General features: G+C 45.5%; 1 protein-coding gene across 6 annotated transcripts in view; it reads right to left on the minus strand.

Moving 5' to 3' along the window:
• LOC146772321 (ectoderm-neural cortex protein 1-like) overlaps positions 1 to 15,774 on the minus strand; it is a 172,064-nt gene that overhangs the window by 88,256 nt on the left and 68,034 nt on the right. Inside the window, exons 1-7 of one of the 6 annotated variants that reach the window (XM_085639138.1) lie at positions 9,942 to 10,031; positions 9,765 to 9,828; positions 9,196 to 9,293; positions 8,733 to 8,825; positions 8,284 to 8,321; positions 968 to 1,088; positions 84 to 175 (exon numbers count right to left, since the gene is read on the minus strand). The gene's annotated coding sequence lies outside the window, so the exon portion shown is untranslated. Of the gene's footprint in view, positions 1 to 83; positions 176 to 967; positions 1,089 to 8,239; positions 8,258 to 8,283; positions 8,322 to 8,506; positions 8,656 to 8,732; positions 8,826 to 9,195; positions 9,294 to 9,764; positions 9,829 to 9,941; positions 10,032 to 15,774 lie in introns of those variants that run through there. The other 5 variants (XM_085639139.1, XM_085639142.1, XM_085639143.1 and 2 more) reach the window with 5 other exon arrangements.

Consider the following 15,774-nt stretch of genomic DNA (forward strand, 5'->3'; position numbering starts at 1 on the left):
TCTCCAAACTACTATAGCAAAGTCACAGGTGTAACATACTTGTGTAGTGCAGGTTACATACACAATATGAACCCATAACTTACCTTTCATAGTGCAGGCAAAGTCAGATGCAAAAACAGACTTCCGAGTGGACAACTGAGCAACACCAGGTCAGGTGGAGAAGGCGGCTCCGAGGCTGTGGAAAACAGCAACACATTAGGATCTGAAACCACCATGGACTCGGTTCCGAGTGCAATGACAATTGGTACAAAACATGGATTTTCTGCCAAATCAAGAGGATTTATCAAAATGATGTAGCAAGAGCACTTCTTGTTATACAGGTCTGAAGAGGCACTCGCAAGGGCACATTTGTACACTCCCTCCATCCACACTGCAGCCTCCAATCCACACTGCATGCACATCATGCCCAACTTCTATATCAGACCACAGAAAGACTCAAGTACACATTTTTCCCCTTTCATTGCTACTATGCATACTCCTTGCAAACCCAGTTGAGTTTGAAGAACAAGGTCAGATTACTGCAGGGTGAATGGAAATCCCTACTTCCTAGAAACCAAACAAAATACCTTACCATACACCTATCGGATGTGTAGATTCAGTTTTAATCCTGAAAAAACAGACCACTTGGTTTTCTACAAGGCTCGTAGTATTTCTCTCCCTCACCCCCCCCCCCCCCCCCCCAACTTAAATACCTTTATTTAGGAAAATAACAGTCAGGTTCTACAAACACGAGGTTAAATGCTTTTTCTGGTAAAAGTAAATTTTCAAAAATATTCACAGGGGATTTCATTGGTAACAGGTGCTTCATTGTCAATGTATATTCTATTGCAGATAGAATATACATAGTACTCAGGGAACTCAGTTTATGGTAATTTGAATTACATTTCCTTAAAACTGGCTTTCCATGATTTAGTTACCTCAGATTATTTCCATCAATTGATGTACATCATATAAGGCCACGACTTACCCTTTAAGTGCAGTTTGAACTTGGTAGGTTCCAAGCAGACATGTAGGCAACTTCACCACCATCTGCTCTTCAGCAATTTGTCTTGGATTGAGGGAAAGCTGCTTCTAAAGCAGTGGAAAACCTGTAACAGAGAAGGACAAATCAGAACAAAGCTCAAGTGGAGAATCAATTATCTTCAGGTGGGACAGCGACTGCAATATTTGGACATACTGTACCAGTAATACAATGTTCCAGTCTGAAAGGTAGCAGCTCTCGTCTGCCACAAGGGGTTCTCCAGAGATTGGAGTATATTTCACTGCGAGATGCCCGAATAGAGGCGTTCTGTACGGCCCTTGGGTGCCAAAATTCAGGCTATCTCGAGAGAGGCGACAGACCAGCGCCAATCTCTGCCACCTCTCTATAGACGTCAGCACTGCAGCCGGTTCCCCACATGGTCACCCCCCCTAAAAATCCTTTGATGGCCACATGGGGAGCCGGCTGCAGTGCTGAGGTCGGGCTTAAATTAAAGCCACTTTTTTTAATTTAGTCATCACATAATAGAAAAAGTAGTAAGAAATGAGAGAATAGAGAAAGTAGGAATACAAAGACAGGAAAGACAAGAGGCTGGATAATTGCTGAAAAGCAACAAAATTAAAAAAAATTGTTGCTACTCATTGGGCATCACAGCTACCCACCTAGGTGGAACTCAAATATTTTGCGTCTATAGACGGACACCAAATAGTCCTCCACTTGCCATCCCTTATGGGAGCCTAGCAGCTCAAACCCTGGACCATGCATCCTAGGGCATGGTACTAAAGAAGCCCCCCCCCCCCAGGGCTGCAGCGTACATTATGCCACCCTCAGGGAGCCACACAAACTGCACGCAAACTGCCACAGCAGGATGCATGAGAGGGCACAAGCCCTTCGGCGAACAAGACAGCACACTCCATGTGCTACGCCCAAATCCACTGCCTTATATGCAATTCATCCCTACAGCTGGCAAAAGAGTCGTGGGGTGCATTATAATTGTGGGGGCATATCTGCATGAGCAGGTATGCCCCTGTGAGGCCTGGTTCCATAGGCAGTTTGGGCTGGACTGATTCATGGGGAGCAGGGTCAGGATTGATTTGCATATGGCTGGGTCTCAACTTTAATGGCATGGGGAGACCAAAAAAGTGATTTAGACCCAGATCTCTGTACTGGGGTGAATGTTTGGCATTGCTCAACATTCTGTACATCATTTTTTTGTAGTTCCCTTAGAAAGGCATTGCAAGCTATCAGGCAGCCATGTTAACTACATGTGGTCATTACGAGTTACCCGGCTACATAATGGTGGAACCGAAAAATGGTGCATGGTATCCAACACCTTGTCTCAAATCTATACTGATGCCAGTACCAGGTTTGTAAAATGCACCCAGAGGGCATCTTAGAGGTGCCACCTGAAAACCTACCTGCCCGCTAATGTGCTGGCTGACTGGTATTGTTGAGCCTGCCACCACAGACAAGAAGCCATCCCCCATGATCACACTTACATGGTACTTAGACTTGGTGGCCATCAGGCCCACCGAGGGTGAAACTCGCTAGGAAGAAGACCTCATAGCTTTAGGAGATCAGATCCATCCAAGTGCCAAGTTGGGAGATGAAAGGACCTCAAGGTGTTGTACAGCACCAACATGAAGGTCAGACCCTGCACCCAAGGGCAAGGCTGAAATAAATAGGATCAAGTTAATGGCTGAACCCGCAGCCTTCGGGCCCCTCAATAGCATTTGTGCACGTTGAGAGGAGTTCTAACACTACAACCAAAATATAGGGTGCCACCAAGAATGAAAGGACAAACCGAAAGGGAACTCCTTGGCACTGGGTTTATGAAATTGAACTAGAGCCAAGTGATGAGCATCTTTCTGGTGGCAAGTAGAGGCAAGGATCGCGAGTAAAGACTGGCTATAAAGACCACAGAACTAGTAAAGGACCAGACTGGTAGTCAATTTCACACATTAGTTTGCCATTTTACAGTTCGTTAGAACCATTATACCCAGAATGAGAATGAAGAGAACTTTACTTGTCTGAGCAGGAAGGAGGGCCCGCACCAATTGAAATCAAAGCTTCTCAAAATCACTACGTTCACAAACCAACAGTCTAAAAGGCCGATTGATTGGTATATTTATAAAGCGCGCGATTGCCCATGGCAGTCGTGGCGCTAGGAGGATGCAGAGACCTGCGCCCTGCCAAATCTATGTTTCTAGCCTGCATTGAATAGCCAGGTTATTAGGCCTGGGCGGTAAATTCTGTTCCGCTCGCGGAATTTGGGCAATTTCGCGTTCCGGAGAACACGCAATTGCCCAAAAGTCTGCTTTCCGCGATTGTGAAATTTTTTGCTTGTTCGCGTTCTCAAAATGTGTGTTCGCGAGAAATTTCTCCCTGAGCACGCAAACAGCGATTGTGAACAGGAAAAAAGCATCGTGAACAAGCAATTCCGAGTGTTCGCGGAATTTCTGCGTGTTCGGAGATTTACCGTTTTGCACAGATTTGCGTAACGCCATTATGCAAATTCCGCCCACCCCTAGTTTTTATCTTTCCTGAATGAAAGCAGAGATGGGCTATTTTTGATTGCAATTGGAAGCAGATTCCACGCCTCAGCTGCGTGCAACAGAAAGCTTCACCCCCCCCCACCACCTGACCTGTTTGTATTTTGGCACCTGGATAAGTTTTGATTGGCTGGATCTCAAGGTCCTGGATGGCTCATACATTTTTAGGTGGGTTTTCAAAAACTGCGAACCCGTCCCATGCAGGGCTTTGTAGGCCAGACACAATGACTTAAGCTTTATTCTTTTTCCTATTGGAAGCCAGTGGAGGGATCTTAATCTGTGTGCAATAAGCTCAGACCTGGGAATGTCCAGCACCAGCCTGGCTGCTGCGTTTTGCAGGCGCTGCAGTTATACCAGATGCTGGACCTGTAACCCTGCATATAGAGCGTTTCCATAATCCAGCCTCGATAAGGACAGTTGTTACAACTGTTTTACAGGAATTAAGCAGAATGAACGGCAAGAGTTTCCTCATCATTTTCAAGATGTACCAGATGGTGGATGCTAATTTGTTTGACTGAGCATCGTAAGACAGTTTATTGTCCAGAAGCACTCCCAGGTATTATACCTTGTTGACTGGGGATGGGCAATCGCCTAAACTATCTGGCCACCAATACTGGGACCAGATTTTCATGTCTGTCCCCAACAGCATGACTTCGCTTTTGTCTCCATTTAACTTTAGGCAATTGCTCTGCATCCATAGATTAATCTGTTCCATACATTTTTTTAAACCCGTCTGCCGTCTTTGGCGTTGTTAGAGATTGACACCACGATTTGGGTGACGTCAGCATAAGAGGCCGGTAGGAAGCCACAGTACCTTATTATTGCCACCAGAGGTGCAATGTACAAGTTAAATAGAGTGGGGCATAAAGATGACCCCTGGGGTACACCACACGGAGTTAAATGGTTGATTTTGCCTCTCCCAGCTCCACTGTGAACGTTCCGTTAGACATAAGAGGCTAACAGTGTTCGGACAGACACATTGACTCTTGCTTCGGTTAGTCGGGTCAGGAGTGTTTCATGGTTTACCGTGTCAAAGGCCGCCGAGAGATCCAAAAGGATCAAGGCAGCCTTTCCTCCAGCATCCAGTACACTCGAGTTCCTCAGTTGCCATGAGCAGGGCTGTTTCCGTTCCATGTCCCTTTCGGAAGCCAAATTGCAAGTGGTCTAAGGCATTTGCCTCCGAGAGAAATTGAGACAACTGTATATTCGGTAATTTCTCCAGAACTTTAGCAATGAACGGGATTCTCGCAATGGGTCTTTAATTACAGGGTTCCTGTGGGTCCAAGCTTGGTTTCTTAAGAAACGGCAACACGGAGGCTGTTTTCCATACCTCTGGAAAGTGGCCAGAATTGATTATTTCTGTGAATAGCAGACCTAATTGCTCGCTCAGTAGTTCAGGGAATAAGTGCATCACCTTCGGTGGGCAGGGTCTGTCAGGCCCCCGGATTTAGTTGACCTAACCACCTGAAGAATCTGCTCTACTGATTGTGGCAGAAAGTGAAATAAGGGGTTCAAATTTAGTGGAGAGGTTTCCTCATTAGGTTCTGTGATTGACCGTGTGGGAATAGGTTTGGCTGTCATCTCAAAGGACTCCTATACTGCGGTCACTTTATCCATAAAAAAAAAATTGTCCCAAATTATTGCAAAATTCAGAGCTCAATGCTGTCTGTTTGGTGCTATTTGTTAGTTTTTACTGTAGAGAAGAGTTCTTTGCTAGAGTTCTGTGCCACATTTGTTTCGAGTGAAGTGTTTGCTTTTTTCTTCGAATATAATTTTTTTTATAAATGACCAGGGAGGTTTTAGAATAGTCTTTCAACCGTTGATCATACTCCATCTCTTTTCTAGCCTTCTGCAGTTTTGCTTTTGCGCCTTTAGCGAGTCCGTAAACCATGGTTGGGAAGGAGTTTCTCCTAGAGGTATCTTTTTTTGAGGGACCGCTACTTTAATGGCTGAATTTATCCAACTCAAACTTTGATTTGTGGCTACATTACTGTCATGCTCTAGTTTAGGAATTTACAGTGCGAGATGCTTTTAGTTTAGGGGAGTCAGTCTTTGACCAGTTGAAGTAAGTGGCGCGCCTAGGTGGCGGTGCAGATATAGCTACATCCTTTTCCACATTTATAGCAAATATTACCTTGTGGTCTGACCAGGGCACCGGTAGGATTTCTATTATCTTAATGTCATTGTTGGAGGTAAAGATCCCATCGAGCGAGTGCCCTGCCTCGTGCGGGTTAAGCTTAACAATCTGTTGCATGGCTAGGTTGGACAACGCATCTATCAAAGTCACTGCTTGTATCAAAGCACTTTTCTAGGTGCAAGTTGAAATCACCCAGAACAGTAAAATCTAAGTTCTTCACGCTAGATTCCAGATATGGGCTCAGTTATATCAGTGGTGTTTTAGCCCTAGGTGATCTGTAAATCCGAAGGCCTTTAAACGTAAAGTTATTGGTAAGGTTTATCTGAAAGAGTAGGAGCTCGCAATCTGGGTTACTACCCTGTTCTGAGCCCTTCGCCCTCAGTTCATTTCTATAGATGGACAGCCCTTCCCCCCCCCCCCCACCCCACATTTCCCCCTTTCTGTCTGCCCTGATGGGAGTATCCTTCCGGAATAGTGGAGGCATCGCCAGCCCACATCTCAGTAATGAAAAATTTGGAAGGAGGTTTATGGTTTTAAATATTCTACACACGTCAGTTAACAGATAAAATAGAGCTCTGCAGGATTTTTGAAGCCATGAAAGGCTGTACCTCTGCACAAGGCAGATATGCAGGGTTTGAATGGAGAAACAAGGATGTTTGACTAGCCACAAACCGTACAGCAAAGTAGCAAGATACAGGGGTTTGCAGAAAGACATGGTTTAGGAACGATAACTCCCGAAAGAACTGAGGCAGCAGAAAGGAATGCATCTGGGCACGAGCTCCACTTAGAACTCAGTACTCAAAAAAGGATCAGAAAATAACCACTGTAGAATTATTATTATTATTTTTTAAAGCAGTAGGTGTGAAGGCTTTTGGGCAGGGGTTGTCCCCTCCAAAGTCCTAGCTTTAAACTAAGCAAGCTCGCCTACTGCAGAGGTTTCCAGTAGTTTAACCACTTTATGTAGTCACATGCAACATATTACAAAAAAAAAAAAAAAAGGGACCAAGGCACAGAAATTAAGCACAGAGTTTGTTACAAGTCAATAGCTGCCATCCGCTCACCCCATGGCACTGCCCATCACCAAGATTAAAAGCCTTAAATACAGCTGTAAAGTGTGGATTTAGACCACACAGCAGCTTAGAATTAAGCGATGGTAGAATCCATACTATGAACTGCGATGCATCCAAGGGGTGCAGTGAGAAGAGTTTGAGGGGGGCTGGCTTGCTCACACGGGTGGCAATTTGTTGCATCAGATTCTCTGGTGAAGGCAGGAGCAAAATGAAAAGTGTGTTGAATGGATTCCTTTGTGGTCTAAAGGCCATTTGACCCTTAAACCCGGAAGTAGAATGAATTCTCATTCCCCAATCTGTTCAAGAGTGATTTTTTTTGCCTCAAGAAGAGTTAAAACTGAATATGGTCTGGTTTTTTGACCTAAAGCGTCTTGTAGTGTAGATAGAATTTTACGAGGGCAGAGTAAGGTTCGGCTCTTCGGCTCTCTAAATGCACCAAGTAAGTTGAGACGGCCAGGTTAATCTATGGGGTTAAGAATACACCAGAAGGGCCGACTGAGCCCAGATTACTCAACGGAGGTCACACAAGTACAGATAATGAGTTGATGACAAATTCCTTTTATGGAAAGTTGAAATTTAACGTGCCTCACACGACTGCGATAAGATGGACTAATAAAAAGGCATTTTGGACTTTGCAGTTTTAAGGCCTCCAAACCCCCCTGGGTGGGCAGAGTCGCTGTAGTAGACTCCCTCCGCATGTGTCCTACCCATCAGGGTTCATGGAGTCTGGCTACACAGAGCCACACTGCAGTCTTTGACAGACGATGCCTTCTTGAAGGCCACAGGAAGCTTTGACCACATGGATCAGAAGCAGGCTTGCCAGATTATTCAAGACTACACTATATTAATGCCGTCACCTCATCCTTTCCTGAAAATGCTCTGCTGGGATAAACCCAGGTAGAACCATTCAGCAACACCGGCTTAAACCCAGAGACTGCAGGAGCGGAGAAATTGTGTCTGTGTCGATCACCAGGTTTCGCTGAATCATTTCATGTGGAGAGATCAAAGTCATGGGCACACTGATTAATGGAATAGACCACACAAGCCACAGGGAAACCAGCAGAGCCCAATCAAAGAAAGGAGCTGCTGATTCATCGCCAGCTGCTGAGGAGTGGTCACTCGTGGAGTCCTGTACGCAGGCAAGACCCGCTAGAGAACCAGGGAAGGACTCGGACCAGGACTTCCATCAAAGTGCAGGCAGCCAAAGAAACTGAGAGGCCCGGAATTGCCAAGGCAAACTACCCCACGCTGTGCCAACTTGTTACACTGCACCTCTGCAACAGCCTAAAAGAGAAAAACAAACAAGCTAAAACCGCCCATCAAAGCGGACCACTGAATTAGGAGGGAGAAAGAAGGACACAAGTAAATGAAGACTGGAAGTGCACTTCGTGTTAAGTCTGAAGACATTCAACTGCCCCATCAGACGATCAAAAGCCACAGCTGCGCCCCCCACACTGAAGACCACCTTGCTGCGGATCACAGAGGCTCGCGGGCAAAATACCATCGGATACCCCCCCACCGCTCGCAAAGGGGGACAGCACTCACTGACGAGACGTTCTGAGAAGACAAAACCAGCTACAGGCCTGTATGGAAACAAAAACAGACATTACAGTGCACGCCATCTTTAGAGAGAATCTCCACACCGTGTTCCCACTGAAACCCACGACCACCCTTCCAAATGAAGAAAAGTGCCCCCTACACAAATATAACCTAGCAACTGAGATCGCTCGCGCTGAGCCGAACCCCCGAAAGGAGGAATATTTCTTACCAACAGCCCTTAAAATATAACCGACACCAGGAACCGCACCGATCTTGCAGCCGCTGCTGCAGGAGACAGAGGTAACATCAACAGCAGCTGCCGAAAACTGTTCTGGGGCACCATCTTTCCAAACTTATAGTAAGTGCTCCACACCCTTGAAGTGCCTCACCCACAAACAAACATGTCCTCCACCTGAACTCACAGTTGAAGCAGCCCGCCCCCTTTGATCAATCACCTTGCAGACGCCGCCCTCCACCTCACGGGAGCCCAGTTCTAAGGAGCTGTCATCGGAGCCTTAACTTGGAGCTAGACTCGTGGACTTCACCACCTGGAGACAAAAATAAACACCGAAACTGTATTACTACACTAACAATAAAACGGACTTCCATTTAAACGGCAAAGTACTCGCAGAAAACGCCCCCAACCTTACCCCCGACATTGTACCAAACATTTCCTCTCCCACCTTTAACACCTGTTTGAACAGCAAGCACTGCAAACTCAAAGCTTTTTAAAAAAAAAAAAAAAATGGAATTGTCTTTGGCATTTACAAAACGACACAAAACAAAGAAAGCAATCTTTCCGTTTCCATCATCAACCTTTCAGATAATTCCCTCCCCCCCCCGATTCACTCCAATCCTTGTGAGACTCACAGTTGTACTGGAACCGTAAATTAGAATTTAACCTATTAGACTGCTTACTTGACTTCTTGTTTAGGGGACTCCTGCTTCCCCAGACTGGTGCTTCCCTTCAAAGTAGGATTTTTTTTTCGAGAGTCATTTCAGTTTCTTAAATCGAACTGAAAGTCCCAAAATACAATCGTATGTTAATACAAAAAACATTTGACAAGTTATTTTACCATACCCAGACCAAAAAAATTGTTTGTTTTGGATGAATCATTTAGAAATACACATTTTATGCAGTAAACATCACAATACAAACCACTTAAATATATAAATATTTAACCTCAAGCCGGCCAGGGTTGAAATACACAAAAACTAACAGTTTAAAACGTTTTGTTCAGCACAGATTATCGTGTACCTAAAATAAGAAAGAAATAGATAAAAACGGAGTAGTAAATACTAGTAAGTCAAAATGAGGTGTAACAGCCTCTCAAAGGAAAGCTTATCTGGAAAATAAAAGTCTAAAAATCACACACCCACACACAACCACACACACAGCAAGACAAATTGAAAAATACACGAAGAGCTGCAAAACAAACATTTGCGAGTATGCAAGACAAATACACCCACAACGCTCGTCCACCCACCTCCGAAAAAACTGTTCTGTCTTTAGTTCATCCGCGCTCTCCATCGATAATTAGCATCGGAGGCCTAAAATATAAAACCAGTAGATAATAGACACCAAAGCCACGCGGGAGCGTTCAGTGAGTAACATAACACAACAACATTGCAAAAGACTTCACAAGCACAGAAACAATACTTACAGCAGAGAACCACATTTAAATCCGAAACAAACGCCACAACCTTCCTCCCCACCCTCTGCCACACAAACCAACTTAACAGAAAGCGCGCCACGTGGCCACATTTGGACAAATCAGAGGCTCTCCGGTAAGTACAAGCCACGCCTATTGCGGTCACGTGACAGTCTCCTAGCCAATCCAAGGCTTCCCTGAGATCTTGGCGGGAGCTAAGAGGCAAGTGGAGCGCGATGGGATGGTGCCAGGTGAACCATCCAGCTGTCATTGATTGGCTCCTGAGTGAGAGCGGGGACTGTGATTGGTGTTCGGGTGACGGCGCAGCGGTGTTTTTATGTCCCGGAGGCTTCTGGGTACTTGAGGGTGGCAGGGAACAGCACCTGAAGTGGAATTATCGGTACTCGAAGTAGGCTCGCCTAATCACACTGGGCCTTTAATAGCTCGGATGGTTCTTTTAAAAAGGGTCGTGTCTCGTGCACAGTTTATCAATTGGGACTGGAGAGGAAGCTGCCCTGGGGTGAGAAGAAAGGAAAGTGGGGGAACGGGTTAGGGTTGTCACCTGCCTCTATTTCATCAGCCCGTGCTCTCTCGTCCTGGACTTTCCTGTGACAGTCTGAGGCATTCTATAATAATAATAAGGGAATTTTATAGAGCGCTTGGTTACGCTCAAAGCGTGTCCCCGCGCTAGAACAGAAGAACTCCCACAGACTCAGCCAATGGGACTGTGCAAGCTAGCGTGTATATAAATGTGTTTTTAACTTCCTCCTGAAACCAGGTTCCGAGGACTCAAAACGGAGGTCCAAAGGTAGAGCATTCCAGCTCTTAGCCACCAGGTAACGGAAAGATCTACCTCCCATGCGAGCCAGTCTTATCCTCGGGACCTTTAAAAGGCTTCCGTAGGAGGAGCGAAGGGAGCGTGTGGGTGCGTACCTGGTGATCAGGTTCTGGAGCGGTGTTGGCGCCTTCCCGGTGAGAATGCGATGGCAGGTACAGAGGGCCTTAAACTCAACCCTGCTCCTCACTGGCAACCAGTGAAGAGTCTAAAGGGCAGTATTGGAGGCCACTCTTTTGGGCAATTTTAAAGTGAGGCGGGCTGCCGCGTTCTGCAATACCTGAAGGCGATTTATGGCCTTGTTAGTTGCTCCCAGGTACAGCAAATTGCCATAATCCAGGCGTGATGTGACGAGGGCGTGCACCAACGTTCTGCGAGCTGACGTGGGAAGGAGATCTAAGACCTTCCGTATGCTTTTCAGGACGCCGAAGCAGACGCCCGCCACACGTCCTATCTGTGGTCCGAAAGACAGGTCGGCATCTAGCCAGATTCCAAGGTTCCGAACTTCTTGGCAGGGTGTTGGAGCCTCACCCAAGCATGGAGGCCACCACGCCGACGACCAAACAGATGGGTTCCCCCCCACTGGGAGTTGTAGTCTTTGATTCACCTGCAGTGCACAGCACTGAACATATCAGGTTAACCTGCTCCGTAAAAGAAAAAGCTAGGCCTGCATTAGTGGGTGTCTGACACAGACTGAGATGTCAGGTTTAGAAATATCTGTTATCACACCAGGATTTTGTTTTATAACGGGTGCAGCAATCCCCAGACAAGATGTGTTCACTTTCAAAAACAAGTTTCAAGGTTGACACAATACACACACTTGCAACAATGCGCTCTCAGTGAGGGAATCCCATTACAAAGCAGGGAGAGCAGTCGGAAGGGGGCAGCACTTTTATTGTGGCTAGATCATGCCCCAGACAGTATTTCAAATGGTACACAAAAAGAAGCTATTACAGCACACCCATACCATATAGAAAAATTCCAAAACCAGTATTGGACAATTATTAAATAAATCCCATAGTCAAACTATTTCCTACACACATGAGGATAATACAATGAGACCCATGGTATATAATGCATTCAAATAGTCCAAAAAGTAATCAGTTGATAATTCCTTGTCTTTTTTTTGGTTTCTTAAAGATTCCCAGCACACAATTAGCCGGCACGTGTTTCGTCTGTACTCAGACTTTTTCAAGGCTGGGAAAACAGATATGACACAATCAATGTGCTATATGCATGTAGAAGATTGTGGTTTGTTAAAAAAACACCTAATACAAAAAGTTAAAAAGTAAAAGGACCCCCTACTTATTTCTTAGACTCTAGATATATTCACTTGGTATTATGGTGTTTGGACATGGAATATGGTTTTAGATCGATACAACATCTTTCCTCTTTAAAAGAAATTTCTCTCACTTCTGTGCTCGTCACTATAACTCTTTTTAGGTCTCGTGACGTAAGCAGCGCATGCGCTGCTCTCGTCTTACGAGACTTCTTGGAATCGATACGATTCCAGAAGTCGTCTCACGGCTCCGCCTCCAATTTTCATTGGTGCGCTTCGTTTTGCGTCATCCTGCATGCAAAACGCAGGCTCACCATTGAAAAGGAGGCTTCTTAGTCCCTCCTTGTTGCCGCCTTGTCTACTTTTAGCCCCGCCCACCGGGATTGGATCTCGCACTCGCGGCGTCACACACTAGCCTTAATTAGCTGGGACGCACTATGTTTTCCACACAACGCTGCCAGCTTTGCCACCAGCTTGTTTTATTGAGCTGTAGCCGTGTCCTGACCGGGCTGCTTGAACCATCCTAGTCCCCCCGGTTGGAATCCTAAACAAAATAAATGCAAGGTTTGCTTTCTTGGCACGATCGCTTGGATTTGCCTACTTCGGGTCTTAGGGCGAATGTCCAAGACGCTTACCGGCCGCTTGTACAAAAGTTCGTCCATAATTTGCACAAAACTCATCTCAAAGAGTATGAACTTTAGAACAAACAACATTTATTGAGGAAGACCCGTTATTTGCTATACCGCACGAGGACAAAGAGCAGAAGTTACCTGCTGATCGTTACATGCACCACAGGAACACACCAGAAACATGCTTTCGTTCTAGGACACAGGATCGCAAATAGTGTAATGGTCAGAAAAGCGTGGCTAAAATCATGCCTAGGTTGCGTGCACTTAGCAACGTAAAATGCAATCTATGCCAAAACTCCTGCATCAAGCGGAGGGGGAGAGTTCCCCAAAGTGGAGCTTTCTTCCCGCCTCCTGACAGAAGATCTTACAAATCCCATTGCCTTAACTCTGGTTTTCAGAGTATCCGACTTCAACATATGGAGCAGCGAGAGGCAGTGGGAAAGCTACTTCATAGTGATTGACAAGCTATGGTACGGCATGGGGAGGGGCTTAGGAGTTGTACCGCTTCACCTATCCTGCGATTGGTTAAAATAAATATCCCCCCCCCCTCCCTGAAGAGGCAAATCAGTAGCCAGCCTCATGTGGATCGGCGCTCCAGGCAGCTCACGCTTATAAATTACACCATCTTGCGGGAGCCTGCTTCCCATGGTAGTGCTTGTCAAGCTCACCCCAGCAGTGATTGGTTGCCTTTTACTTGGGGCACTATGCGAGGGGAAGTAATGTCACTTTCTATGGTGCAGGGTACGTTGCTGGCAGCTCCTCTCCGCTGTTTAGACATGTTTCCACTCTCCATCTTCTGACCTGGTACCTCCTCATTTAGTTCCCTTTGTTCAGTTTCCTCGCTGCGTGCAGGTGTTCTTTTCGGATATATATTCTGCATGGCTTATTTGTCTTTGTTTGGCCTATTCATCATACCCAGATGCTCTTGTGTACGGTTTCTTCGCTGTGTGCAGATGCAGTGATCATGTGTAACATGTTTAGTTCAGCTACCTATGTGTGGTTTCTTCATTGTGTACAGGCGTTATGCCGGCGTGTATGCTGTTTAGTTTGGCTATGTGTGTTGGTTTGTTCTTGACAGAGGATCTTTTGCTGTCCAGTTACAGCCCCCTGTGTTTGGTTTCTTCGTTGTGTGCTGAAGCACTGCTCGGGTGTACCCTGTCTAATTTCCATACCTGTGTTTGGTTTCGTCATAGTGTACAGATGGTATGCTCGAGCGTCTGCCTGTGCTGGTTTTGTTCGTAGATGCTTTTCCGGTGTACGCTATCTAGTTCAGCCTCTTGCGTTTAGTTTTCTCCATTGGGTACCAATGCTCGGGTGCAGATTGCCTGTACCGACTGACTGTGCAGATGCTGTGTTGTCTATTTCTGTTTCCTGTGCTTCGTTTCTTAATTGTGTGCAGATGCTGTGCTTGGATGTATGTTGGATATTTTAGATGCAGGTGTTTCGTTTCATCTACTCGGGTGTCTGCTGTCTAGTTAACCTGGGCTTAGTTTCTTTATCGTGGGCAGATTCTCTGCTCCCTCGTGAGCTGTCTAGACTAGCCAGCTACCTGCATTGGGTGTGTTCATTGTGTGCAGACGGTCTGATTGGGCGTATGGTTTCTAGTTTAGCTATGTGCGTTGAGTATGTGCAGATACTCTTTGTTTCGAGTGTATGCTTTCTAGTTCAACTGTATTGGGTTTGTTTGTCATGTACAGAGGTTTTATTCTGATTTACTCTCACTAGTCCAGCTATGTGTTTATTTTTTCACTGTGTATAAAACGTTCTGCTCACATTCAGTTGTTTGGCTGTTCAGTTTATCAGGAGGTATGTGTTTCCCCCCTGATATGTAGTTCATTTTGTTATTACTTTGTTGAGTTTGTAAAGTTTTCAACTTGAACAAGGACAGAGGTGTAGCCTACATCTTTCCGCCCCTCCCACTTTCGATCTCACAAGGCTCATTGAGTCTTAATATTCAGTTGTAGTCTTGTTGTGAAGTGAATTTTATATACGTTTTTCCTTCTGGCAAGGAACCAAGGGGCATATGGATCAAGCCCTTTTCCCGTTCGCAAATGGGCCGATTCTCAGAATCGGCCCGTTTGCGAACGGGAAAAGGCCTTTTGGGATGTATCATCCCAAAAGGGCATTGCAAATTAGAGAATCGCAAATTTGCGATTCTCTATTTTGCGATTGCATTTAAGGAATTGCAAATTGCGATTCCTTAAATGCGATGTAACAAGCATCCAAGTTGTGCGATTTCTCCTTAAGAAATCGCAAATTACCACCAAATTCAAATTGGTGGTAATTTGCAATTTCTTTGAAAGATGCAGTTTTTGGCATTTTTCAAAGTGCCATGTGGCGCACATACATGCCCTTAGGGCATGTATGTGCGCCACATGCTCTTTTCAGGGGTGCATCAGGGTGTCTTTATGACACCCTTGCACCCTTGAAATTATTCTCAATTTGCGATTCTCTAATTGCGAATCGCTAATTGAGAATGTCTTCCCATTCATTCCTATGGGCCTCCTGGCCCATAGGAATGAATGGGAAGGTATTCCTTAATTGCTATTCACAATTTGCTAATCACAATTTAAGGAATGCCAAGGAATCGCTAACAATTTGCGAATTTTAACTTACATCTCGTTTGCGATTCCCACATAGCGATTCTCAAAAAATCGCTATTTGAGAATCGCAAATAGAGAATTTGATACATATGCCCACAAGTTCGACAACGCACGTAGATTTCTGCATGAGTAGTCTAGCTGCTTCTAGACATGCTGTGCTCATCGAGGCACTACGTGGTGTACCCTTTTTGGATGTGCATGTATATTGATGGTTGACTAAATAGAACGCGCCTTTATGCCCTCAGACCTCTATAGAAAACAATTAGGGCCCTTACAGCCCCCGCCCTTATGTTTACAGAGATGCAAGGCACCTGAACGCACTCGGTCAATTTACATCTGAGTTGTATTTTTGTTTTAAATCTGAGCAGACACCCCCTTCAAGCGACATGAACATCTGTTATTCAGCGTCAAGAGACCTCTGGGTGAACGAGTGCTTTACAAATACACATGTTATGTTATGTTAAGCGACACCTCGGGAAAGGGGCAGGAGCGTCTTCGT

The sequence above is a fragment of the Triturus cristatus genome, chromosome 12 (assembly GCF_964204655.1).
Source record: "Triturus cristatus chromosome 12, aTriCri1.1, whole genome shotgun sequence".
In the NCBI taxonomy this organism is placed as follows: Eukaryota; Metazoa; Chordata; class Amphibia; order Caudata; family Salamandridae; genus Triturus; species Triturus cristatus.